This window comes from Callithrix jacchus, chromosome 9 (assembly GCF_049354715.1).
Source record: "Callithrix jacchus isolate 240 chromosome 9, calJac240_pri, whole genome shotgun sequence".
NCBI lineage: Eukaryota > Metazoa > Chordata > Mammalia > Primates > Cebidae > Callithrix > Callithrix jacchus.
The window spans coordinates 10,622,997-10,648,497 of NC_133510.1; the positions used below are offsets into that span (position 1 = coordinate 10,622,997).

A 25,501-nucleotide genomic window follows, 5' to 3' on the forward strand; every position below is an offset into this window, starting at 1 on the left:
ACCCCGGCCTCCCAAAGTGCTGGGATTACAGGCATGAGCCACCGTACCTGGCCCCCTACCTAGATTTTTAAGGAAAAAAAGCAGAGGAGGATGGAGAGAGTAACTACTGCAGTGTCCATACTAATTCCTAGAATCCTTTCAAGATTTAGGATCAACAACGATCTAATTTGGCTCTGAGAATACTAGCTGAAATCCCTCCTCAGCAATTCAGTCCTTTTCCCTCTGCCTTTCTTTAGTCAGCAGGGTCCCATGGTGACCGGTTTTAAAAGAAATTATCCTCTTCAGCAGTTACCTAGCACCATGGCAACCAGGACGTCAGCAAAGCAGGATAGACCCTGCACAAAATAGCTCCAACCAGGCTCCCTCCCTCCCTCTCCACTTCATTCCTGCCTGAGGCCTAGGGATGAGGCTAATGACATCTATATTTGTACATCCAATAATTCCTATGTGTTTCTGTGGTTTTTCCCATAAGCATAGATATTTGGGCATACTGTAAATTATATTATAGAAATCTCCCTTCCCCGGCACAAAAAATGCATAGATCATATTTAATGGGTGAGGACGTGTGATGGGATGGGGACAGGGAGGTAGGTATGAGATGGTGTTTTGGGTTTAAGAAAATATACAAATTATCTTTGAGTTTATAAAGTAACAGTAAGCTGATAGTAGGGGAAGTCAGAGCCCTAAACATATGGTGTGGTTTATATTTAGGCACAGGACCTCAGGGAAATTTTTTAAAATATTTGTGTTTACTTGAGAGTGAGTTAGACAATGGCTTTAACAAGCACTGAAGGGGTTGTAATGCTGTCCGTGGTGCTGAACACTTCATTGTCCCAGATGTGTGCTAAGGGGAATCCAGAGGAAGGTTAAGGAACACCTTGCCAGGTCAGGGTACTGACTGAAAGAAAGAGAGGGCTTGAGGGGAAAGCATCGTTTATCTCCCATACGGAGCAACTCTGAATGCTCAAGATAAAATCTTCAGATGGAAAAAAGAGAAAGTAGAGAAGGCAGGGGGTTTGGGTGATTGAATCTTCCCCTTTTCATATGGAGATTTTTGGCCGGAGCCAATCAGGGCAGAGATTTCTGCTGCTTTGCTCCCGAAAGGAAAAGTGGGGGAAGGGAGAGAGAAGATGGCTACATTCTCTCCTTCAGCCACATGATCCATTTCCCATGTGACACATTCCAGCGCCTTAGAAAGAAGAAGGGAGGGGCATCAAGAGAGTGGGGCTGGGGGCGGGAAGATGGTTTAACAGTCTACCCTGCACAGCGTCATCTTGTCTCCCTAACAGGAAGCAGGCTGTGAGCCAAGGGGAAGGCAGAGGACAGAAATGAATGTGTTTCCAGGCTTTCCTGGTGGTTTATGGCATTCTCCAAACTCCTATGCAAGGGCTATTCCTGACCAAGAAGATCTAAGGAGAACGTCTCTGAAATCAAGTCCGGATGAAGGTATGTGATAGGGATCCCTTGGTACTGCGACTGAAATTTGGCTCAGAGGACGTAATACCTTCTTTTTTTCCAGGCAATTTGGAGATTTTTGTCCTGCCTTAGATGCTGGTTAGAGGCTTTAGATTTGTTTCCAGTCCAGAAAAGATGCCTAGGGAGTTCTGTAAATGATAATTCATCAGAATATGTGCCTGTTGAAAAATTAGATGGAAATTGTGTATAGTGATAATTAATGAAACAAAGCATTGATGAAAAGGATTTTTCCCTCTTGAATCCTGGAAAGAGGGGAAAAAAATTACTGAAACCAAGCAGGTTTCATCATCACTGCAATAAAAGCCTGTTTCATCCCTTTTCAGCTGCTTATTCTATGCCCATGTTCCTAGAGGTTATTGGCAGTGGCTTGGGGAGCCGAAGTGGGCAGGTGTGCTGTTCCTTTGTGCTGTGCGATCCTCTTCCTTCTGATGTTCCTGGTACCAGAAGTCTCGTGATTGTTCCCAGCTCTGATTTAGGACAGTAGACTGCCACAGAATTTCACATCTTGTAGAATTGCTAGCAACAAGGCCCTGGGGAAGTTCTCAAAGGAATCTACCAAAGTTACGGGCTAAAATCATCAGCCATGAACTCAAATTTTCATGTCTTTGACTATTTCCAGAACAAAGAGAGGAGCTAGGAAATTTAAATTTTATTTTGTATTTATTTTACAGATACTTAGAAAGTTCTTGCTATGTGCAAGGCACTGTTCTAAGCACAAACAGTCATTGAATCCTTATAACAACACTTTGAGGAATAGTTTATTACCCACATTTTAAAGATGAAGAAACAGAGGCACAGAGAAGTTAGGGAACTTTCCAAAGGTCACACAGCTAGCAAATAGTAGAAGGAGAACTTGGACCTATGAAGCTTGACCCCAAAGCCCATGCTCTTAACCACTGAGCTATGCTGCTTGCCTGCTCATATTATTTCAAATGATGTCAGTGTCAGTTTCGCTTCAAATTTTGTTCAGCTGATGCTACTAGAAGATTGAATTGGCTTGCTTTGCTAAAAGAGATCCGCAGAGAAATCTATATTTAATCTTAAATTATCCCTATAGTCACATTCTGTACCCCCAAGTAACTTAGTAAGTAATTGCTGTTCTATTTCTCTTGTGCTGTATAGATCTCTGTAGTAAAACACTATGTTACTATGGTGACCAACCGATGTCTAAAGAAAAAAGAAATCTAGAATTATATCATGGGTTTTAAAAATCAAACCTAGAAACACTCTTCCATCCTCAGAACCTAGTAAGACCAGCCTAAGCATATTGTCTTTAAAAGCACCTACCGAGTTCTCAAAATAAAATAAATAGATTAAAAACTTGTAAAATTATGTATATAAACTATAACATCAAACTGATTGGATTTATTCTTTTAAAATGATCTTATCATACCTTAAAATAAGGGAACAGATTTCTTTTGCAAATTATTTTAGGTTTTTAAGGATAAAAGAGGAGCTTTGCTAATAACTTTAACTGCTAGAAATTTCTGAGATACAAAGATTTCCTTTTTTTGATCCGTGTAGATTTCCTTGTGGTCTATGATAATAAAAGATGACTGATCTGACTCCTATAAGCTATGGAAAAACTGAGAGAAGTTACTAGTTCCCTTCAGGGTTTTATTGCACAGCACTTTAAAAAGTAATTGTGTCCCCTACCATATTTAACTTCAGTCTTTAAGCTTAAGCCTTTGATCCCTGCTGACATCTACATTTCCCTGGGACAAGTAACACTTTTATGCTATATAGTCACAGGAAGTGAGCTTCTTGAAGGACAGTATCCTTTCCTCTTTGGATTTCTAGCCCTCATCACCAGGCCTTGTTTATGGTCGAGCTCTCAATATATGGTGAATGGAGACTGGGAAGAGTCAGAACAATGACTGTGTTCTGCTGGTGCTAATTGGGGAGTCCATGCCTGTTTTATTTTGTGTGTGTTTTAGGGATGACAGGAGACACATGTGTAGTAAGAATTCGGCAACAGTCGAAATTATGCCTAAGTTTATATAGTTAGGCTGGCCCTGGAACAGTAGCAAATTAGAGTTTAGAAAGTACACATAGCTCACGCCGGTAATCCCAGCACTTTGGGAGGCCGAGGCGGGTGGATCACAAGGTCAAGAGATCGAGACCATCCTGGTCAACATGGTGAAACCCTGTCTCTACTAAAAATACCAACAATTAGCTGGGCATGGTGGCGCGTGCCTGTAATCCCAGCTACTCAGGAGGCTGAGGCAGGAGAGTTACCTGAACCCAGGAGGCGGAGGTCGCGGTGAGCCGAGATCGCGCCATTGCACTCCAGCCTGGGTAGAGCGAAACTCCGTCTCAAAAAAAAAAAGTGCACATAAATTATTTCCTAGAGATCATCAATCCCCCTGACATTTTTATTAACATTTGGAGTAGAGTTCTTCTGATATTTGTATTCATATCTAGATGGAAGCGCCCCCAACAGTCTTACTTTCCTCTGATGTTTCGCATGGTCCCATCTCCCAGTGTTGAAACAGTTCAACTCGGTTTGAGAGTGAATGTCTTGAGAAGTCAACTCCTGCCTCAGGCAATTCTCTCCTGATTCAGTCTGGTTCCCCCTCCTTAGAACTCTGTATAGAAAGCTCACGGGACTGCAGGACTCTTTCCCAGGGAACTCTGGGATCTTGAGTGTCAGTGTGGGTTAGGGTCAGACTGCCTTTCCCAAACCATGGCAGTTAGGACCGAATGAAGAGGCTTGTCCTGGGGCATTTTGAAAGCTTGGTCAGGATTTAAATTCAAGTTCTCAAGACAGTGAGGCTTAAAATAGTCACACTCCTGATCATATACACAAACATAACCTATGATTTTTCCATCTAATTAAATCATGAAGGGGTTGTGGATAAAGTGCAAGTCCTTGAATTCTTGAGGTGAGCATATGCTGCTCACCTCAAGCATTACCTGCTGAGCGAGCTGCACAAAAGAAACAACAGCCATGATGGAAGCACTAACCAGCTGGCAAGTGCTCCATGCCCCCCACACACGCAGGGCTTCTCAGATAGGCAGGGCTAGCACACACATGAGCCGTGGATCTGGACGCCTAGCTGGGCTTCCTACGCAGCCCTCTGCAATCTAAAAGGGGGCAACCTACTCAACCAGTGACATGGGAGGATAGAACAGAGGGAGAGAAAGTGGAGAGGCTTCCCCTTACGGAGAGGCCTTGCCAAGTATGATTTCAACCTAGAGGTGATGGGTGAGAGCAGAAATAAGAAGAGGGAGAATGAGCTAGGGTGAAGAATATGAAAAAGTGGTACCTAGGTCCTGCCTTTCAGAAAAAACGGCTTGCCTGCAAGTAAACCCTGCCAAATGAGTCAGGGCCTGCCGGGGGATGATCAAATCCCTTCCTAGAGTGTATGTAGGGAGAGGAGAGAAGAGAGAGAAGGACCTAAGTGTGGATGCAGTTTCTTCTCTATCAGTCAAGGTAAAAAATGGGATGACATGGGTGTTGTGCTCTCTAAGAGGATGGTTTAAAAAGAAAAAAGGGAGGCTGAGTGCCATGACTCACGCCTGTAATCCCAGCACTTTAGGAGACTAAGGCCGGAGGATCGCTTGAACCTAGGAGTTTGAGACCAGCCTAAACATAGGGAGACCTTAGGCCAGGCACGGTGCCTCATGCCTGTAGTCCCAGCACTTTGAGAGGCCGAGGTGGGCGGATAACTTGAGGTCAGGAGTTCTAGGCCAGCCTGGCCAAAATGGTGAAACCCCATCTCTACTAAAAATACAAAAATTAGTCAGGCATGGTGGCAGGTGCCTATAATATCAGCTACTCAGGAGGCTGAGGCAAGAGAATCACTTGAACCTGGGAGGCAGAGGTTGCAGTGAGCTGAGATTGCGCCACTGCACTCCAGCCTGGACAACAGAGCAAAACTCCGTCTCAAAAAAAAAAAAAATAGGGAGATCTACAAAAATAGCTGGGTATGGTGGCACACGTCTGTGGTCCCAGCTACTCAGGAGGCAGAGGCGGGAAGATTGCATGGGCCTGGGAAGTTTAGGGTGTAGTGAGCTGTGATCACTCCACTGCCCTCCAACCTGGGTGACAAAGTGAGATCGGATCTCAAAAAACAAAAAATAAAAGGCAAAAGGGGAGTTACCATCATGAATATATTTCCCTGTTTGTAGAGTCATTTTCCTTTGGCCAAACCTTTAAAACAGTTATCTCCTGGAGCCTTTCATTCAGTATACTCTCCCAGATGCTGCAAGTCTGGCATGTTTAATCTCCTAGCAACTCTCTATGATATGCAGCATTAGCCCCAGTTTTGACTGAGGAAAATGAAGCTGAAAGAGGTTAACTTCCCTGCTCAGTGTCCACAGACAGCAAGTAGAGTCAGGATCTGAATCTAGGTCCTTTCGTTCTCTGCTCTTTTTACTATATCACAGGTAAATTTCTTTTCTCTGCTTTCTTTTAAAACATTTTGGATATCAGATGAATACAAACATCATTCTAGAAAATTTGGAAAGTATAAAGTGGTATGAAAGGATAATGAAATAAAAACCAGTGTGATCTTGCCACCTGGAAACAATCACTGTTAAAATTTTGGTGTACTCCTTCTCAGTGGTTTTCAGTGCATGTAATAATGACAGCAAAAGCAGATGTTTGTTGAGCACTTGCTTTGTTCCAGCCTTCCTCCTTAGCTCCTTTTTTGTGTAATTATCATTAAAAAATCAATAAAGTGAGTATTGTTATTATTATTTATTCTAATTTTATTGTTGAAGACACTCAGTAAACACAAACTTGTAAAATAATTTACCAATGGCTACACAGATTATAAGTGATTTGAACCCCAGGCAGGCTGACCCTAGGGCAGGCTTTCTCAACCTTAACACTATTGGCATTTGGGGCCAGAAAAGTCTGTGTCGTGGTGGCAGTGGGGGGGACTGTCCTTGTCATTGTAGTTTTGATTTTTTGTTTTCATTTTCACAGAGACAAGGTCTCACTCTGTCACCCAGTCTCGAGTGCAGTGGTACAATCATGGCTCACTGCAGCCTCAAACTCCTAGGCTTAAGTTATCCTCCCACCTCAACCTCCCAAGGAGCTGGGACTGTAAGCATGCACCACCATGCCCAGCAAATATTCTTTTAGTTTTAATTTTTTTTATAGAGACACGGTCTTACTGTGTTGCCCAGGCTTACCTTAAACTTCTGGCCTCAATTGATCCTCCCACCCCAACCTCCCAACATGCTGCGATGATAAGCATGAACCACTGTGCCCAACCCATTGTAGAATGTTGGGCAGCATCCCTGGCTTCTACCCACCAGATGTCAGTAACACTTCCCTCTCCCAGATGTGACACCTAAAAACGTCTCCAGACATTGCCGAATGTTCCCTGTGAGGTGGAATTATCTCTGATTGGGAACCACTAGTCTAGATCCTGTGCTCTCAGCCACTATATTATATAGCGTCCTCATATTTAAAATGCACATGAAGAGCCAGACATGGTGGCACATGCCTAAAATGCCAGTACTTTTGGAGGTCGAGGTGGGCAGATCACTCAAGGTCAGGACTTTGAGACACACCTGAGCAACATGGTGTAACCCCGTCTCTACAAAAAAAATACAAAAATTAGCTGGGCGTGGTTCCAGCTACTCAGGAGGCTGAGGCACAAGAATCTCTCCAACCCAGGAGGCAGAGGTTGTAGTGAGTCAAGATGGCACCACTGCACTCCAGCCTGGGTAACCGAGTGAGACTCTGTCTCAAAATAAAATGTTAGGTCAGTGCAAAAGTAATTGCAGTTTTTGCCATTACTTTTCATGGGAAAAACTGCAGCTACTTTTGCACCAACCCAATAAAGTAAAAAAAAAAAAAAGAAAGAAAGAAAATGCACATAAAGATATTTTATTCTATATCCAAAGAGGGAAATAAATCTTTACATTTGGGTGCAGGCCATGAAACTTTGCTGGAATGTCAGTGGCTTTATGGATCAAGAAAAGTGCGGGAGGCCGAGGCGGGTGGATCACGAGGTCAAGAGATCGAGACCATCCTGGTCAACACGGTGAAACCCCGTCTCTATTAAAAATACAAAAAATTAGCTGGGCACGGTGGCGCGTGCCTGTAATCCCAGCTACTCAGGAGGCTGAGGCAGGAGAATTGCCTGAACCCAGGAGGCGGAGGTTGCGGTGAGCCGAGATTGCACCATTGCACTCCAGCCTGGGTAACAAGAGTGAAACTCGGTCTCAAAAAAAAAAGAAAGAAAAGAAAAGAAAAGTGCTCATTGGTAGATTCTTATAAAATGCTTATTAGTAGACTCAGAGAACTGGTTATACGCTCACAGTTGCCCAGTAGAGAGAATAACTGCACTTTTCTCTCTTACTAACTTTCCGTGGTTCTCTGGGCCAAGCACCTTAGCCTTTAAGAATTTAGATTTCATGTGTATGTTCGCAGCATATCAGGACCGTGTATATCAACAAAGGTGTCAAAATATATTGCTGTGACCCAAACACAGCATGCTGCAAGTAACTGCTTACTAATAAATAATCAGTAGTTTATTTTTTTTACAATTAATTGGAATAAATTTAAGGATACATAAATATAACAATTTTGTTTCAGTATGATTCTTAGGAGGAGATTAAAGGGTTGGAATTACAGGTCAAGCTCCTAGAATTGCCCATAATTCTGGATATATCCATGAGGATATATCACACATATGAACACATTTGTCATGTGTCCCTGAAAAAGAAAGATTGAAAATTGCTGTCATAGCTGATTTGAGTCAGCCATTACCGATATGTAGAGAGCATTGAACTCAGAAGCCCTGAGAAGTGATCATTTATAAACTGTCTAAAAACAGATGGCGCTGAGTATATATAGTATCCAGGTGACAGGTACATAAATACATGTTCATCCATGTTCTCATATAGTGGCATAATTTGTCCATGAAAAAATACACGTTAATGCAATATTAAAGTTAACATCTGTGGCCAGGCGCAGTGGCACATGCCTGTAATCCCAGCACTTTGGGAGGCTGAGATGGGTGGGTTGCTTGAGGCCAGGAGTTCAAGACCTGGCCAACATGGTCTACTAAACTCCATGTCTACTAAAAATACAAAAATTAACTGCCCGTGGTGCACATGCCTGTAATCCCAACTACTTGGGAGGCTGAGGCACAAGAATCGCTTCAATCCAGGAGGCAAAGGTTGTGGTGAGCCAAGAATGCACTACTGCACTCCAGCCTGGGAGACAGAACGAGATTCTGTCTCACAAAAAAAAAAAAAAAAAGAATTAACATTTGCTTCATAAACTTGAAGGTTGCTTTCTAGAAAACCCTGACTGAGGGAAGTGGTACAGATGAAAGTTTACCCGGATGTTGACGTGAGATGTGAGACGGAAGGTGAATCTTCCTGAGAAACGTGCTTAGTAACTTCCTGCTCAGTGCCTGTACTCGTATTGTTTTGTTTTGTTTTGTTTCTGTTTTTAAAGCAAGTGCTGCCATATCTGGCTAATTCTTTGATTTTATTTTTTAATTTAGAGACAGAGTCTCACTCTGTTGCCCAGGCTGGAGTGCAATGGCACCATCTCGGCTCACTGCAACCTCCACCTCCTGGGGTCAAGTGATCCTCCTGCCTCGGCCTCCTGAGTAGCTGGGACTACAGGTGCATGCCACCATGCCCAGATAATTTTTGTATTTTTAGTAGAGGTGGGATTTCACCAGGTTAGCCAGGATAGTCTTGACCTCTTGACCTCGTGATCCGGCAGCCTCGGCCTCCCAAAGTGCTGTGATTTCAGGCATGAGCCACCATGCCCGGCCTATACTCGTTTCTTAAAAGTCCTTCACTTTCTTTTTAAATAGCTGTAAATCCCAACTCCTTCATTGCTCTTCGCTTTGACTTTTATTAAGTCTAGTCTTTGCCTCTTGATACTGAAGTCAGAACTTAGAAACGAAACCAAATATTTACCTCCAAAACAACCGGTTTCCTAACTCAATGAGCACACAGCAGGTGTTCGACAACCTTTGCTGTAATGAATTGAATTTAGTGAGGTGCAAATTCCTTGGTCAAATTGTTTTCTTCAGAAGTTGAAAGACCTCGTACTGGGAAGAAAGGTGTAGAAAATCGACAGAGGACACTCGGTTCTAGAAGTGTTTCTCTTCTCTGAGAGGTTTGGTATTAGACAGAACGGAAAGCAAACACAGGCGGCAGCTTCTCTTTGACCAGACCACTGCTTGCAAGGAATCTTCAGTAAGAAATTGTTGACATTTCGAGGATAATTACTGTGGAAGGCTGGGCTGGACCTAGGTAAAATTCATCTTTCCTTTGGAGACCCATGCTACTGATCTTTGATATAAAAAACTACCAGTGCTGGGTCCCCGGCAGCCCTAAACGACTTCCCACTCCTCCCATCAAAGTGCACTCTCAGGACAAGCTCCCTGCCAGGTGAAAGTGGAGGGTTATAAATTAAATGAGCTCATCTCAGATAACAATGTCCACCTGTCACTTTTTGCTCATAGAGCTGAAATGACCTTAGAAATAATCATCTAGGCAAACTTATGCATATTGTAGACATGGAAACGGATTCGGGGAGATTGATTTACTTAAGGTCCTTATGCTGAAATAATAAGACTGGGGTCTTTTGACTTGTTCAGTGCTTATAATCAGAATTAGAACCCAGGTTTCTTAGCCCCCAGCCCAATGTGTAAGGCGAAGTAGAAAGCACTATACTTTTTAAGATTTGGGGTTTTCTAATATTTCAGATGCTAGTGGGGTAGTAGAAGGTGATCCAATGACTGGTATGAATTGTAGTACTCACACTCAATTATATAAGAAATGCTATACTCGTTTCTATTGTGCTGTAACAAGTTAACATCAATTTAGTGGCTTAAGATAACACTGTTTATTATCTCAGAGTTCTGCAGGTCAGAAGTCTGGGTAGGTTTGGCTGGGTTCTCTGCTTAGAGTCTCCCAGAGTGAAAATCAAGATCTTAGCAGGACCGTGATCCTTTTTAGAGGCTCTAAGGTTGACTGCCCTTCCAGGTTCATTCAGATTGTTGGCAGAATCCAGTGCCTTGTGATTGCAAGACTAAGATCCTATTTCCTTGATGGCTGTCAGGTGGGAGCCACCATACCTCCTAGAGGCCTCATCCTGGTCCATCTTTGTGGGTCCCTGCATCTCAGAGCCTGCAATAGCATGTCAATTCTTTCTCATGCTTGGATTCTCTCTTTGACTTCTCCTGCTACTACCAGAGAAAGTTCTCTGCATTTAAGCGCTCCTGTGATTAGATTGGGGCTACCTGGATAATCCAGGATAATCTCCCTACTTTAAGTCTCATAATCTTCATTATTATGCAGAATCCTTCTGCTATGTAACATAAATGAATGCGCAGGTTCCAGGGATTAGGGCGTGGATATCTTTAGGGGACCATTCTGCCTGCTACTCACAGAACTTCCTTTGAATAAGGGCGAGGCTCTATCCTACCAGGATGACTGGAACATCACTGGCAAACATTACGGAGACTCCCTTCCTCTTCCTAGGTCCTGGCATTCTTACGCAGAACAACATCTATGTGGTTACTTTGTTCCTTTCAGCTCCTCTTATCCCTCTGTCACCCTAACCTGCTCCCCACATGATAGTTTATGTTCTTTTGTCTACAAAAACTCTGAATTGCCTCCAGGACAACAGACTATCACAATAGTCCTAAGTCCAGCCTTCATGGAGCCTAAAGCATTGTTAAGGACCTGGAACGTGGCTGGGACCTAAGGCAGCATGTTGGCTACACTCTCTTAAATTCAAATATTTATTTATTTGGTAGCGATAGGGTCTGACTATGTTGCCCAGGCTCTGATAGCCTCTTTTTTTTTTTTTTTTTTTTAATTCTTTTTGAGACTGAGTCTGGCTCCATTGCCAAGGCTGGAGTGCAGTGGCTCCATCTTGGCTCACTGCAACCTCCACCTCCTGGGTTCAAACAGCAGGGCTCCTGCTGAGTCTACCTTAGATGAGCCATCTTCATCCTCTCTGCTGCTGCTTCCACTGCCTCCCCAACCCCAGCCCAGGGGAGGGTCCTCGCCATGCTCTCTTATAGCAGCCTACTCTTCTTTCACTGGACTTGCTACAACTTACTACATTCATTTCTTCTCATCTGTTTATTACTCTCCACCCCTCTACAACAAATCAGACTATGCTCTTCATGAGGGTGGGGATACAGTTTTGTTACCATTGTGTATCTGATTACGAGCATAGTGCATTTTGGATTCTTCATGAGGGTGGGGATAGTTTTGTTACCATCGTGTATCTGATTATGAGCATAGTGCATTTTGGAATCTTCATGAGGGTGGGGATACAGTTTTGTTTACCATCGTGTATCTGATTATAAGCATAGTGCATTTTGGAATCTTCATGAGGGTGGGGATGAGGTTTTGTTACCATCGTGTATCTGATTACGAGCATAGTGCATTTTGGAATCTTCATGAGGGTGGGGATACAGTTTTGTTTACCATCGTGTATCTGATTATGAACATAGTGCATTTTGGAATCTTCATGAGGGTGGGGATACAGTTTTGTTACCATCGTGTATCTGATTATGAGCATAGTGCATTTTGGAATCTTCATGAGGGTGGGGATACAGTTTTGTTACCATCGTGTATCTGATTACGAGCATAGTGCATTTTGGAATCTTCATGAGGGTGGGGATACAGTTTTGTTACCATCGTGTATCTGATTATGAGCATAGTGCATTTTGGAATCTTCATGAGGGTGGGGATGAGGTTTTGTTACCATCGTGTATCTGATTACGAGCATAGTGCATTTTGGAATCTTCATGAGGGTGGGGATACAGTTTTGTTACCATCGTGTATCTGATTACGAGCATAGTGCATTTTGGAATCTTCATGAGGGTGGGGATACAGTTTTGTTTACCATCGTGTATCTGATTATGAGCATAGTGCATTTTGGATTCTTCATGAGGGTGGGGATACAGTTTTGTTACCATTGTGTATCTGATTATGAGCATAGTGCATTTTGGAGCATAGTGTGATCTTAGTGTATATTTATGGAGTGATGAATGAATTGATTAAAATGGGCAAAGGTTTTCAAAAGACATTTTTTTCAAACTTACATATTCAATAGCCAACTGCTACCTCTACATGGATATCTAGTGGGAATTTGACTTGTCTAAAATAGCATTACTGATTTCAAGTTCCCTAAAATTTTTTTCTCTTGCTCTCAGACTCTCAAAACTAGGAGTCATGCCCATCCCCTAACCCAATCACACATCAGCTAATCTTGTTGGGTCTGTCTCCATAATATTTCCTTTTTTATTTTTGAGATGGAGTCATACTCTGTTGCCCAGGCTGGAGTGCAGTGGTGGGATCTTGGCTGATTGCAACCTCTGCCTCCCAGGTTAAAGCAATTCTCCTGCTTCAGCCTCCTGAGCAGCTGGGACTACCGGCACGTGCCACCACACCCAGCTAATTTTTGTATTTTTAGTAGAGACGGGGTTTCACCTTATAGACCAGGCCAGATCTTGAACTCCTAACCTTGTGATCCACCCGCCTTGGCCTCCCAAAGTACTGGGATTACAGGCGTGAGTCACCACCCCCAGCTCATAATATTTTCTTTTCTTTTTCTTTTTTTTTTTTTGAGAGAGTTTCACTCTGTCACTCAGGCTGGAGTACAGTGGCGCGATCTCAGCTCGCTGCAACATCCGCCTCCCAGGTTCAAGCAATTCTCCTGTCTCAGCCTCTTGAGTAGCTGGGATTACAGGCATGCACCACCACACATGGCTAATTTTTGTATATTTTTAGTAGAGACAGGGTTTCACCATATTGGCCAGGCTGGTCTCAAACTCCTGGCCTCAAGTGATTCACCCACCTCGGCCTCCCAAAGTCCTGGGATTATAGGCGTGAGCCACCGTGCCCGGCCAATATTTTCAATATTTATCTACTTTTCTCCACCTACACTGCTACCACCCTGGTCTAAGCCACCATCATCACTTACTTAGATTCCTGTAATAGTGTCTTATTTATTTATTTAGAGACAGGGTCTCACTCTGTCATCCAGGCTGGAGCACAGTGGTGTGATCACAGCTTACTATAGCCTCAACCTCCTGGGCTCAAGCAGTTCTCCTTCCTCAGCTTCCCACCACACCCAACTAATTTTTATTTATTTATTTAGTAGAGATAGGGTCTGACTATGTTGCCCAGGCTGTAATAGTCTCTCTTTTTTTTAATTACACTTTAAGTTCTGGGGTACATGTGCAGATCTTGCAGGATTGTTACGTAGGTATACATATGCCATGGTGGTTTGCTGCCTCCATCCCTCCTTCACCTACATTAGGTATTTCTGCTAATGTTATTCCTCCCCAACTTCCCCACCCCCTGCTATCCCTCCCCTAGCCCCCAACCCTGCGACAGACCTCAGTGTATGATGCTCCCCTTGCTGTGTCCATGTGTTCTCATCGTTCAACACCTGCTTATGAGTGAGAACATGTGGTGTTTGGTTTTCTGTACTTGTGTCAGTTTGCTAAGAATGATGGTTTCCAGATTCACCCATGTCCCTGCAAAGGACATGAACTCATCCTTTTTTATGGCTGCATAGTATTCCATTGTGTATATGTGCCACATTTTCTTTATCCAGTCTATCCAATTTTTTTTTTTTGAGATGAAGTCTGGCTCTGTTACCCAGGGTGGAGTGCAGTGGTGCGATCCCAGCTCACTGCAACCTTCACCTCCTGGGTTCAAGTGATTCTCTTGCCTCAGCCTCCCAAGTAGCTGGGATTACAGGTGCCCACTACCATACTGGGCTAACTTTCGTATTTTTAGTAGAGACAGGGTTTTGCCTAACTATGGCCTAAATATTTGCCTGTTTATTTGTTTTGCCTAGCTAAAGAAATAAAAATGTCAATAATTCAGGAATGATTAGTGCTGTGTAGAAAAATAAAGCAGAATGAGGGCCCAAGAACTGATGGGAAATGGAGCGGCAGATGGTTGGTTAGTTGGTTACCCAGTGACCATTCCCAACTCCTCCCTCTCTTGCCTCTTTCTTAAGAGGCTAAAACGGGAAGACAATTTCCCCACTATCCCTTGCAGCTAGGTATGGTCACATCAGTATAATCTTCTATCTGGAGACAAGGAAAGTCTCCTGGAAAGGTGTTGGGAGGTTCGTGGAAAAAATACTGCTTCCTTGATAAAAGAAAAGAGGTGTGTGGTGGGCTTGGCTGCCTGTCTGCTTCTTGCCTCTGCAAACTGTCATATGAAGATGCCAGGGCACTGGGTGGTATCTTCTGAGGTCAGGGCTGAGACTCACTGAGACATGGTGCCCTGACACTGGTGCGGCTAGAACACTCCCCTCCAGGCTTACTAAACAAGCATCAGTATCTTTCTGGCTTAAGCCACTTGGAGTTTTGTTACACGCCTCTGAAAGTATCCTGACTGAAACAGGGTCTGGTTTTTTGTTTTTGATTTTGGTTTTTTTTATGAGAGAGAGAGAGAGTCTCACTCTGTCACCTGGGCTGGAGTGCAGCGGCATGATTCTCCTGCCTCAGCCTCCCAAATAGCTGGGATTACAGGCACCTGCCACTACGCCCAGTTAAGTTTTTGTATTTCTAGTAGAAATGGGTTTCACCATGTTGGCCAGGCTGGTCTCGAACTCCGGACCTCATGATTTGCCTGCCGCGGCCTCCCAAAGTGCTGGGATTACAGAGTCTGGTTTTAGATGGAGTGGTTAGAGAAGGGTTCTCTGAAGAGGTTCTATTGCATCTGAAACCCCAATGACAGGAAGTCAGCCATAATATTCAGGCAGAAGAAATGAGGAGTGCAAAGACCCTGGTGCAGGAATGAGCTTGTTACGTGGCTGTAGCATATAAATGTCAAAGAAAATGAAAAATATAATATAGTATAATATATTATAACGGGAAAGGTGGGCAAGAGTACGATCACACAGGGCATTGTGAGGCATGGTTTTATTCTATTGAAGGAAAATTCATCACAGGTTTTAGCTAAGGAGTGAAATTAATATGACATGTCTTTTATTAACCCTCTCACCCCAATTTATGTTTTAAAAATACAACTTTAGTTGCTGTCCAGGTGGCCAAAAGTAGAAGCAGGGAGAATAGTTAAGAGGCTATTACACCCAGCACTTTGGGAGGCCGAGGCAGGTGGATAGCTTGAGGTTAGGAGTTCGAGACCAGCCTGGCCAACATGGTGAAACCCCCATCTCTACTAAAAATACAGAAATTAGCCGGGCATGGTGTTGTGTGCCTGTAATCCCAGCTATTCAGTAGGCTGTGGCAGGGGAATCGCTTGGACTCAGGAGGCAAATGTTGCAGTGAACCAAGATCATGCCATTGCACTCTAGCCTGGGCAACAGAGTAAGACTCCATCTCCAAAAAAAAAAAACCAGGCATCTTGTCTGTCTAATTATTATAACTGTCCCCAGCAATGAACACAACTCTGGCCACACTAAGTGATTTTTTAAAAAATAGACAAATGTTATGATTGAAGACTATTTTCTTAGGGTGAGGTTTTTTTTTGTTTTTTTTTTTTTTTTGAGATGGAATCTTGTTCTGTTACCCAGGCTGGAGTGCAGTGCTGTGATCTCGGCTCACGCAACCTCCACCTCCAGGGTTCAAGCAATTCTCCTGCCTCCCAAGTAACTGGGATTACAGGCACGTGCCACCATGTCTGTCTAATTTTTGTTTTTTTAGTGGAGACAGGGTTTCACCATGTTGGCCAGGCTGGTCTCAAAACTCCTAACCTCAAGTGATCCACCTACCTCAGCCTCCCAGTGTGCTGGAATTATAAGCATGAGTCATCACGCTTTTTTTTTGTACTTGTTTCTTTTACATTTTATCTTACTTTACAGATTTTGTGTGAATGTAGGGAGGTAGGGAAGTTCAGGATTAAATCTGCAGCTGGGTCCTGTATACACGAAACTCTGCTAAGCTACTAAGCAGCTGTTGGGATGAGAAATATTAGATAGTATTCTTTATACATCCATGGGGGTGGTCACCCCTAAAGAGATGCCAACATGACCTAACATTTTTTTCATGCAATCTTGTTTACAAAGAATTAGGGATGGACTGCAGCCTGTGGATGACATAAACCTTCATGTGGGCTAAAGCTCAGGCTCCTTTCTGTTATATTCCTTTGTGTGGGGTATCTACCCAGTGGTTGGTTATCCATCCCTTCACAAAACTGTCAAGGAGATGAAGTTCATCTTCTTCCCCTTTCACCCTTCACCCAGCCCTTCCCATAATAACACCCCATTGTCATTCTCTCCGTTTCTGATGGTCCTCATGGCTTTCGCCTTTGGCATCTCTTCTGTTTTCATTTCCACTATTCATAGATTTCAGAGATAGAATGAATGGGTCTGAGAGCACTACTCTACTGATAAAATACGAAACTGAAAAAAATGTACAGCTGGTCTTTAAGACACATTCATATTTTATTTTATTTTATTTATTTATTTTGAGACGGTGTTTCGCTCTTGTTACCCAGGCTGGAGAGCAATGGCGCGATCTCGGCTCACTACAACCTCCGCCTCCTGGGTTCAGGCAATTCTCCTGCCTCAGCCTCCTGAATAGCTGGGATTACAGGCACACGCCACCATGCCCAGCTAATTTTTTGTATTTTTGGTAGAGACAGGGTTTCACCATGTTGACCAGGATGGTCTCCATCTGTTGACCTCGTGATCCACCCGCCTTGGCCTCCCAAAGTGCTGGGATTACAGGCTTGAGCCACCATGCCCAGCTAATTTTTTATATTTTTAGTAGAGACAGAGTTTCACCATGTTGGTCAGTCTGGTCTTGAACTCCTGACCTTGTAACCTGCCTGCCTCAGCCTCCCAAAGTACTAGGATTACAGGTGTGAGCCACTGCACCCAACTTTTTTATTTTTATTTTTTGAGATGGGTCTTGTTCCATCGTCTGGGTTGGAGTGCAGTGGTGCAATCTTAGCTCACTGCAACCTCCACCTCCCAGGTTCAAGTGATTCTCCTGCCTCAGCCTCCCTAGTAGCTGGGATTACAGGTGCCAGCCACCACACCCAGCTAATTTTTTTTTTTTTTTTTGCATTTTTAGTAGAGATGGGGTTTCACCATATTGGCCAGTCTGGTCTTGAACACCTGACCTCAGGTGATCCGCCTGCCTCCCAAAGCACTGGGATTCCAAGCATACGCCACCATGCTCAGCCTCTAATGGAAATAATTTAAGTAGAATGGATTCTATGAGCTTTTGAAAAAGGCATATTCAATCCAGTTGTATCATGTATTTTGATGATGGATTTCTTAAAAAGTTTGATCTGGCTAAGATGTCACATAAAATCATCCCATTTGGAGAAAACGTGTTTATTTATTTGGGTCTCAATGATTTTCTCCCTAAGAACATTGTTGTAAATGATGATTAGGTACCCAGTCCCCTTCACAAAAGCCATTTATCCTTGACAAAGCTAAATTATGTGACCGATGTTAGTATTATCACTATGGTATGTGATGTGTGATATGGTTACTAAAATTTGTTTGTCCTATGACTTAAAAGACTAATTTTTGAAGCAGTTTGTATGTACCAGACACAGAACTAGGTGTTTTATAGAACTATATCTAACAATAACACCTGTCGTTTTCCTCATACCAGGCAGATGCACATGTATTAACTCATCTAAGTCCTGTGTATATCATCTAATTATAATAATCAAATGAGATAGGAACTGATTATCCTCGTTTTACAGATAAGAAACTGGAGATCAATAGGGTTAGGTAACTTGCCCAAGGTCACCTGGCTAGTGGGTAAGTGACAGGAATAGGATGCAACTGACTTCAAAGCCTACCTACATATCTACTTTGCAGTGTGCCTACACTGTGAGATTTAAAACATAGATTTTTTTTTTAGCAGAAGATTACATTCTTGGTGTAGGTTTGCCAGATTTAACAAATAAAAATACAGGACACCAGTAAAGTACTGCATGGGACATATTTTTACTAAAAAATTATTTGTTATTTATCTGAAATTTGCATTTAGCTGGGCATCCTGTATTTTAAGTAGCAACCTCATCTGAGTTGACATTGTAAGAACGTGTCTCACCTCTCTGGTTTTCCTGTTACCCCACCACAGTCATGCTGGTGGCTACCTAGCCTTATGTAGTTTTTATTTATTTATTTATTTTGAGCCGGGGTCTCATTCTGTTGCCAGGCTGGAGTGCATTGGTGCAATCTCAGCTCACTGCAGCCTCCACCTCCCAGGTTCAAGTGATTCTTCTGCCTCAGCCTCCTGAGTAGCTGGGACTACAACAGGCAGGTGCCACTATACTCAGCTAATTTTTGCATTTTTTTTAGTACAGACAGGGTTTCACCATGTTGACCAGGCTGGTCTCGATCTCCTGACCTTGTGATCCACCTACCTCAGCCTCTCAAAGTGCTGGGATTACAGGCAAGAGCCACGACGCCCAGCTGCCTTATATAGTTTTATAAAGCACTTAATATTCATACCAGAGTCGTATCTTAGCTGGGCATGGTGGTTCATGCCTATAATCCCAGTACTTTGGGAGGCCAAGGCAGGAGGATTGCTTGAGCCCAGGAGTTCAAGACCAGCCTGGGTGACATAGCAAGACCTCATCTCTATAAAACACACACACACACACACACAAATATACACACACAGATACACACACACCAGGGCAACATAGCAAGACCTTATCTCTATAATACACACACCCAGAATCTTATCTCAGGGCCACACAGCAAGATAGCCATTTAGGAAGCTTCAGAAGAGCTTCTGGGGCCTCCTGAGCCATGTAAGTTCAGCAATGTAAGTTCAGGACTTGGGATAGGTTGCCCTTTAAGCCCTGCCCTACTAGAAGTGGTGCGCAAATAAATGTTTAAAAACTGGCTCTGCAGAGGGAAAAACAAAACAAACTTCAGTTTTTGGTGTTTGTCAGTGTCTCTGGTATAAATACTCCTACTGTGACTGATTCATGGTACCAACATGATGGCTTTGCGCCTGGAGTTGGGAAGAAATGTATATGCGGTTGGCTCAGGGGTCCCTCCACAAGCCAGTCTCAGCCCACTACTGTTACAGGCGTTTTTCATTTCCACATGTAGGCAAATCAAGCCCACGCAGCAATGAAAGGTTTAAGATAAAATCTCTATGCCATGGTATTTTCTGAATTTAAATAATTAAAATGTTTTATTGTACTTTAGATTCTGGGGTACACGTGCAGATCATGCAAGATTGTTACATAGGTACATTCATGGCAAGGTGGTTTGCTGCCTCCAGCCCCCCATCACCTATACCTGACATTTCTCCCTACGTTATCCCTCCCCACCCTCCCTCCCTCTGGGATAATACAATTGATCAGACTTTTTCCTCACTTCAAGTCAAACTGAAGTCTAGAATTCTGCTTTCATTCCGTTTAAAGGACAACAGTTAATTACGTGTTAGGTTGAAATTCCAATACTCTCACGTTCTTTATTCTGAAGAAAGGCTATTTCTCCAGGCCAGCGTGTCCGCCGCACTTCTGATGCTAAACTTCCATGCAGTATATTGTAGGAGTGATCATTTTTTTAAACTGTTCACTATGTCACGTATTTCTGAGCTAGCATATTGAACAGATGTATCTGTGGGTAGGCAAGAGGCTATGGGGAATAACTTTGTATTCCTCTGTTTGAATGAACAGCCAAGAAAGACTTACCGACGTCCAGCCAATTTGACTCTTTAAATCCAGATCCAGCCCTTTGTGGTCTCTCACTGGTCAGGAAGCTCTGATGGTAGTTAGGAGCAAGGGCTTTGGAGTGACCACTTTCCAACTATATGACTTTGGGGGAGAACTTCAGTTTCTTTTCATTCGTAAAACAGAGTCAGTAATTTTACCTACTGTGAAGGGTTACACATATAAAGTACCTGGTACACAGTAAGCACGAAAATAAGTACTAACTCTTGGTAGTATTAATGCTGTAACTACTGCCATGATTGTAATCTTACTGCTCATAGTAAAGGGTCATATGTATCCCTGAGGGTCCAGCAGATACTTCCCATTCTACAGAAAACGTTTCCGTTGTGTTTTTTCCCAACCAAATCATGTAAAAAATCAACATGATAAAAATTCTTGTTTGACATTAAATTTTTGAACAAATCTCAAGAAATAAAAATGGTCTTGCTACCTTGTGAGAATGTTTGTGAATCTTTATAATCTCAAGAGGAGAAAACATTAGTTGTTAGGGTATTTTTAAATTTAGAAGACTTAAAAATTCATTCATCTATCCATTCCATCCAACAAAGTATGGTTTTCAAAAAGTTAGAATCATGACTTATACAAATATTGGTTGACCTTCTTTTTTTCTTTGAAACGGAGTCTCACTCTGTTGCCATACTGGTATGCAGTGGCGTGATCTCAGCTCACTGCAACCTCCACCTCCTGGGTTCAAGAGATTTTCCTGCCTTAGCTTCCCGAGTAGCTGGGACTACAGGCATGCATCACCACACTCAGCTAATTTTTGTATTTTTCTTAAAGACCGGGTTTCACCACGTTGGCCAGGATGGTCTCCATCTCTTGACCTTGTGATCCGCCTGCCTCGGCCTCCCAAAGTGCTGTGATTACAGTTGTGAGCCACCGCACTCAGCCGAACATATGTTAAAGATTTATTATGATAATACCGAAGGAACCAACAAGATAACAAAGCTGGTTCCAAGAGCATTTGAAGAATGCATCTTTATAGGCATTTTTTAAAAAGAATTTCAGCATAAGATTGCTAGGTAAACACAAAACTGGCCAATGTCCTACAGGCGGTAAGTCCGTAACCTTTGGGATTATTTTGTTCTGCTAGACAGAAGTCTACAAGTTGACATATACATATTTTCACAGTGTCTGGGCACTAGTCAAACAGTAAATAGCAAAGTCAAGCACAGGTACATTCTCCCAGAGAATTAAATAACCCTTGGGAGGCCCATTTAAGAATGTCCCCAGCGTGACCTTAAAGGATATGTCCTTTTTTGCCTTCAAGTATTGGATAATTTTTACTAACATATCCACCCACTCATATATTCATTAAACCTTTTTTTGTGTATGTGTTTTTTTTTTTTTTTTTTTTGAGACAGAGTCTTGCTATGTCACCCAGGCTGGAGTGCAGTGGTACAATCTCTGCTCACTGCAATCTCCACCTGCTGGGTTCAAGCGATTCTCCTGCCTCAGCCTCCCAAGTAGCTGGGATTACAGGTGCCCACCATTGTGCCCGGCTAATTTTTGTATTTTTAGTAGAGACGGGGTTTCACCATGTTGGCCAGGATGGTCTTGATCTCTTGACCTCCTGATCCGCCCACCTCAGCCTCCCAAAGTGCTGGGATTACAGGCATGAGCCACCGCGCCCGGCCGGATGGAAGTATTTCTAAAGCAGAGATTATTCATCTTGACTACACATCAGGATCACCTGGGGAACTTTGAAACATGTGATACCCCGGCTGCACTCCAGAGCAATTAAATTAAAATCCCTGAAACTAGAACCCAGGCATCAATAATTTTTAAAGCTCCCTGGGAGATTTGAATGTATTGTATTGCTAACCTAGAGCAAAACGAACTTGGAAAATGCCGTATGAACAAGGGTACTGCAGCCATTCTGGATATGCTAATGTTCTTATCCACTGTCTGACCGCATTTCTGCCCATGAATGCAGAAAATATAACCTCTCATTGTAACCATGGGAAACATTGAGGTCAGTTTGATTGTAGGGCATTTAGAAACTATGTACTCTGGGAAGTATGGTCTGAAGGAAACTATGTTTCTGAGGGGAAAAGGGCCCCAAAAAAGATCAACCGGGAAAATGACTCCAAAATTCAATCTACGTGCTGTCTCCCCTGGAATGTTTTATTCACTTGTCTTCCTGAAGAAGTCCTACTCATCCTCTAGGCTCCCGGCTCAAACTTGACCTCTTTTGTGAAACCCTTCCTTTTCTTCCCCTTACCCAGGCCAAACTGGGTCCCTATTTTTCTCTTACTTAGCTCCTGGTTTCTCGATTTATAGAATGAATAAACAGAACTGCAGCAGTGTTAGGTGGAGTGAGAAGTGGAAACCTAGACTCAGGAACGCCTCGGGCTCCCTCGTCCTGTTTCGGAGCATTGGGATCCTCTGCTGCCAAGTGGTCGGGCTGGGGAGATGGGCAGACAGACTCATGGGTGTAAAGCACGTGGAGGAAATGATGGAAGGGGCTTCCCCGGGCTTTAGTTAAAGCAGTGAGCTTGAGCTTCATCTGCAGAGTTTTGTCATTAGAGGAAGAAAGAAACGGGAGTTCACAGGTTTTCAAGTATGTCCATTAACTAAGGGAAAGCGCCTGTGTGACCCCTGTTTTATTCAGGCCACAGGCGCCCCAGAAAAGGCACAACAGTTTACTGTCTGGGGAAATTGTCTGTTTTAGTTTATTTTTTTTAAACTTTAAGTCTTAAAAACAAAAGGTTTTTCCATTTTTTCATAGCTTTTACACATATGAAGGTGAAAAGATGACTTCGGTCGTGTATGTATGAGGCTCCTGCAGTCCAGGTTGTTTAGAACGGTGCGCACTTTAGGTCTTCTGTCCTGATTTCTTATACAGAAACGATGGTTGCTGTTCTTACCATTGGCTCTCATTTCTCCAGCATGCTTAAAGATATTTTAGTAGTCAAAAAGTGTAATTATTTCAGGTTTCTGTGTGGTAGCAAAAAAAAAAAATTTTTAATTTTAATTATCTTACTTAAGCTCCCTTAAGTAAGGTTGTCTCATGGACAAAAAAGCCTAAAGATAATACAGAGCAGGCATTGAGTATATTGCCTTGAGACTTGTATTGAATGTAGCTTTTTGGTGAAGATGATATATATTAACATTTCTTTCTCTACCACAAATTAGTACAAAAATCCTTCAAAGAAGAAATGAGGGCCCAGCGCGGTTGCTCACGCCTGTAATCCCAGCACTTTGGGAGGCCAAGGTGGGCAAATCACTTGAGGTCAGGAGTTTGAGACCAGCCTGGGCAAACCTCTACCTCTACTAAAAATACAAAAATTAACCAGGCATGGTGGTGCACACTTATAATCCTAGCTACTCAGGAGGCTGAGACACAAGAATCTCTTGAACCTGGGAGGTGGAAGTTGCACTGAGCCGAGATCATGCCACTGCGCTGTAGCCTGGGCGACAGAGCGAGATTGTGACTCAAAAAAAAAAAGAAAGAAAAAGAAAAAATTAGTCATTAAGAACTGTTCTTTCATTATGAACTATTCTTTTTTTTTTGAAATGGAGTCTGGCTCTGTAGCCCAGGCTGGAGTGCAGTGGCACAATCTCAGCTCACTGCATCCTCCACCCCCCAGGTTCAAGCGATTCTCCTGCCTCAGCCTCCTGAGTAGCTGAAATTACAGGTGCCCACCACCATGCCCAGCTAATTTTTAGTAGAGATAGGCTTTCACTGTGTTGGCCAGGCTGGTCTCAAATTCCTGACCTTGTGATCCGCCCGCCTCAGCCTCCCAAAGTGCTGGGATTACAAGCGTTAACCACTGTGCCCGGCCATGAACTGTTCTTTAATCCTGTCACTTGAGAAATGTTCCACTGTCAGGTGCAAACACAGGAGCCCACCAAGAAAGAAATAGTAACGACCAGAAAAGCCTGTTGCTGGAGCCAGATCCCCTTGAGGCTAGATGGAATCTTAGCAAAATGGCAGCTGTAACCCCACATGGGCTCTTACTTTTAGTGGGCAAATTTTTATAAGCATTAAGGTTTATCCTTATCTCTTACCTGAATAACCAAAATTGTTATGGTTATTATGGATTAAATTACTACTGTTTCTCTTTTTGTTTCCTCGATTCCAACCAAATTAAACCCTCATAATCTGTGAGCAAAATCACCTCAGTTTTCATTGAATGACCCACAACTATTTCATCTTTTTGCCTGTTTAAAAAGTGTAACATTTTTTCCTCACTGAATAATACAAAAAGTATAAAATAAAGGCTAAACTTTAAAACATTCTTTAAATCTAACAATGATAAGCTTTTTTAAAAGTGCTGGGCCGGGCGCGGTGGCTCACGCCTGTAATCCCAGCACTTTGCGAGGCCGAGGCGGGCGGATCACGAGGTCAAGAGATTGAGACCATCCTCACCATGGTGAAACCCTGTCTCTACTAAAAATACAAAAATTAGCCGGGTGTGGTGGCAAGTGCCTGTAATCCCAGCTACTCTGGAGGCTGAGGCGGAAGAATCACTCAAACCCAGGAGGCGGAGGTTGCGGTGAGCCGAGATTGTGCCATTGCACTCTAGCCTGGCAACAGAGCAAGACTCCGTCTCAAAAAAAAAAAAAAGTGCTTAGTGATTTTAACATTTACTTTTTTTTTTTTTTTTTGAGACGGAGTTTTGCTCTTGTTACCCAGGCTGGAGTGCAAGGGCGCGATCTCGGCTCACTGCAACCTCCGCCTCCTGGGTTCAGGCAATTCTCCTGCCTCAGCCTCCTGAGTAGCTGGGATTACAGGCACGTGCCACCATGCCCAGCTAATTTTTGTATTTTTAGTAGAGATGGGGTTTCACCATGTTGACCAGGATGGTCTCGATCTGTTGACCTTGTGATCCACCCGCCTTGGCCTCCCAAAGTGCTGGGATTACAGGCTTGAGCCACCGCACCTGGCCTACTTTTTTTTTCTTTTTTTTTTTTAAGAGATAGGGTCTTGCTATGTTGCCCAGGCTGGATTCAAACATCTCAAACCAAGTGACCCTCCTGCCTCAGCCGTCTGAGTAGCTGGGACTCCAGGTGTGTGCCACTGTGCTTACCTAACGGTTACAGTTTCTGTGTGTTTGTTTTTAATCACTTCACTGCTATAGGGTCTCTTGTAACCTAGTTAGATTTCTCAGAGGACATCCTGTATGTTCTTCAGTCGGTATATTATTTTATGAAACAATAACACAATAGCATTGAACTATATGTCACTGGTAGGTGGCAAGCTATTAGTGATGAACTGTATCATCTTGTGGAAAAAGCAAGCTATTTTCAGAGTCATTAAATTAGGAGCTCTTTCTGGCTCGTGTTTCAGTGCTGATGGCTCCATGTGTCCCCATATCCTTCTGTAATGGAAAATCTGCACTAAGTAAGGACAGCA

General features: G+C 43.1%; 1 protein-coding gene across 1 annotated transcript in view; it reads left to right on the forward strand.

Moving 5' to 3' along the window:
- The first annotated feature begins 1,223 nt into the window (after window positions 1–1,223).
- The window catches only part of GPR19 (G protein-coupled receptor 19), a 28,527-nt gene continuing 4,249 nt past the window's right edge, over window positions 1,224–25,501 (forward strand). Inside the window, exon 1 of the mRNA XM_009003303.4 lies at window positions 1,224–1,446. The gene's annotated coding sequence lies outside the window, so the exon portion shown is untranslated. The remainder of the gene's footprint in view (window positions 1,447–25,501) is intronic.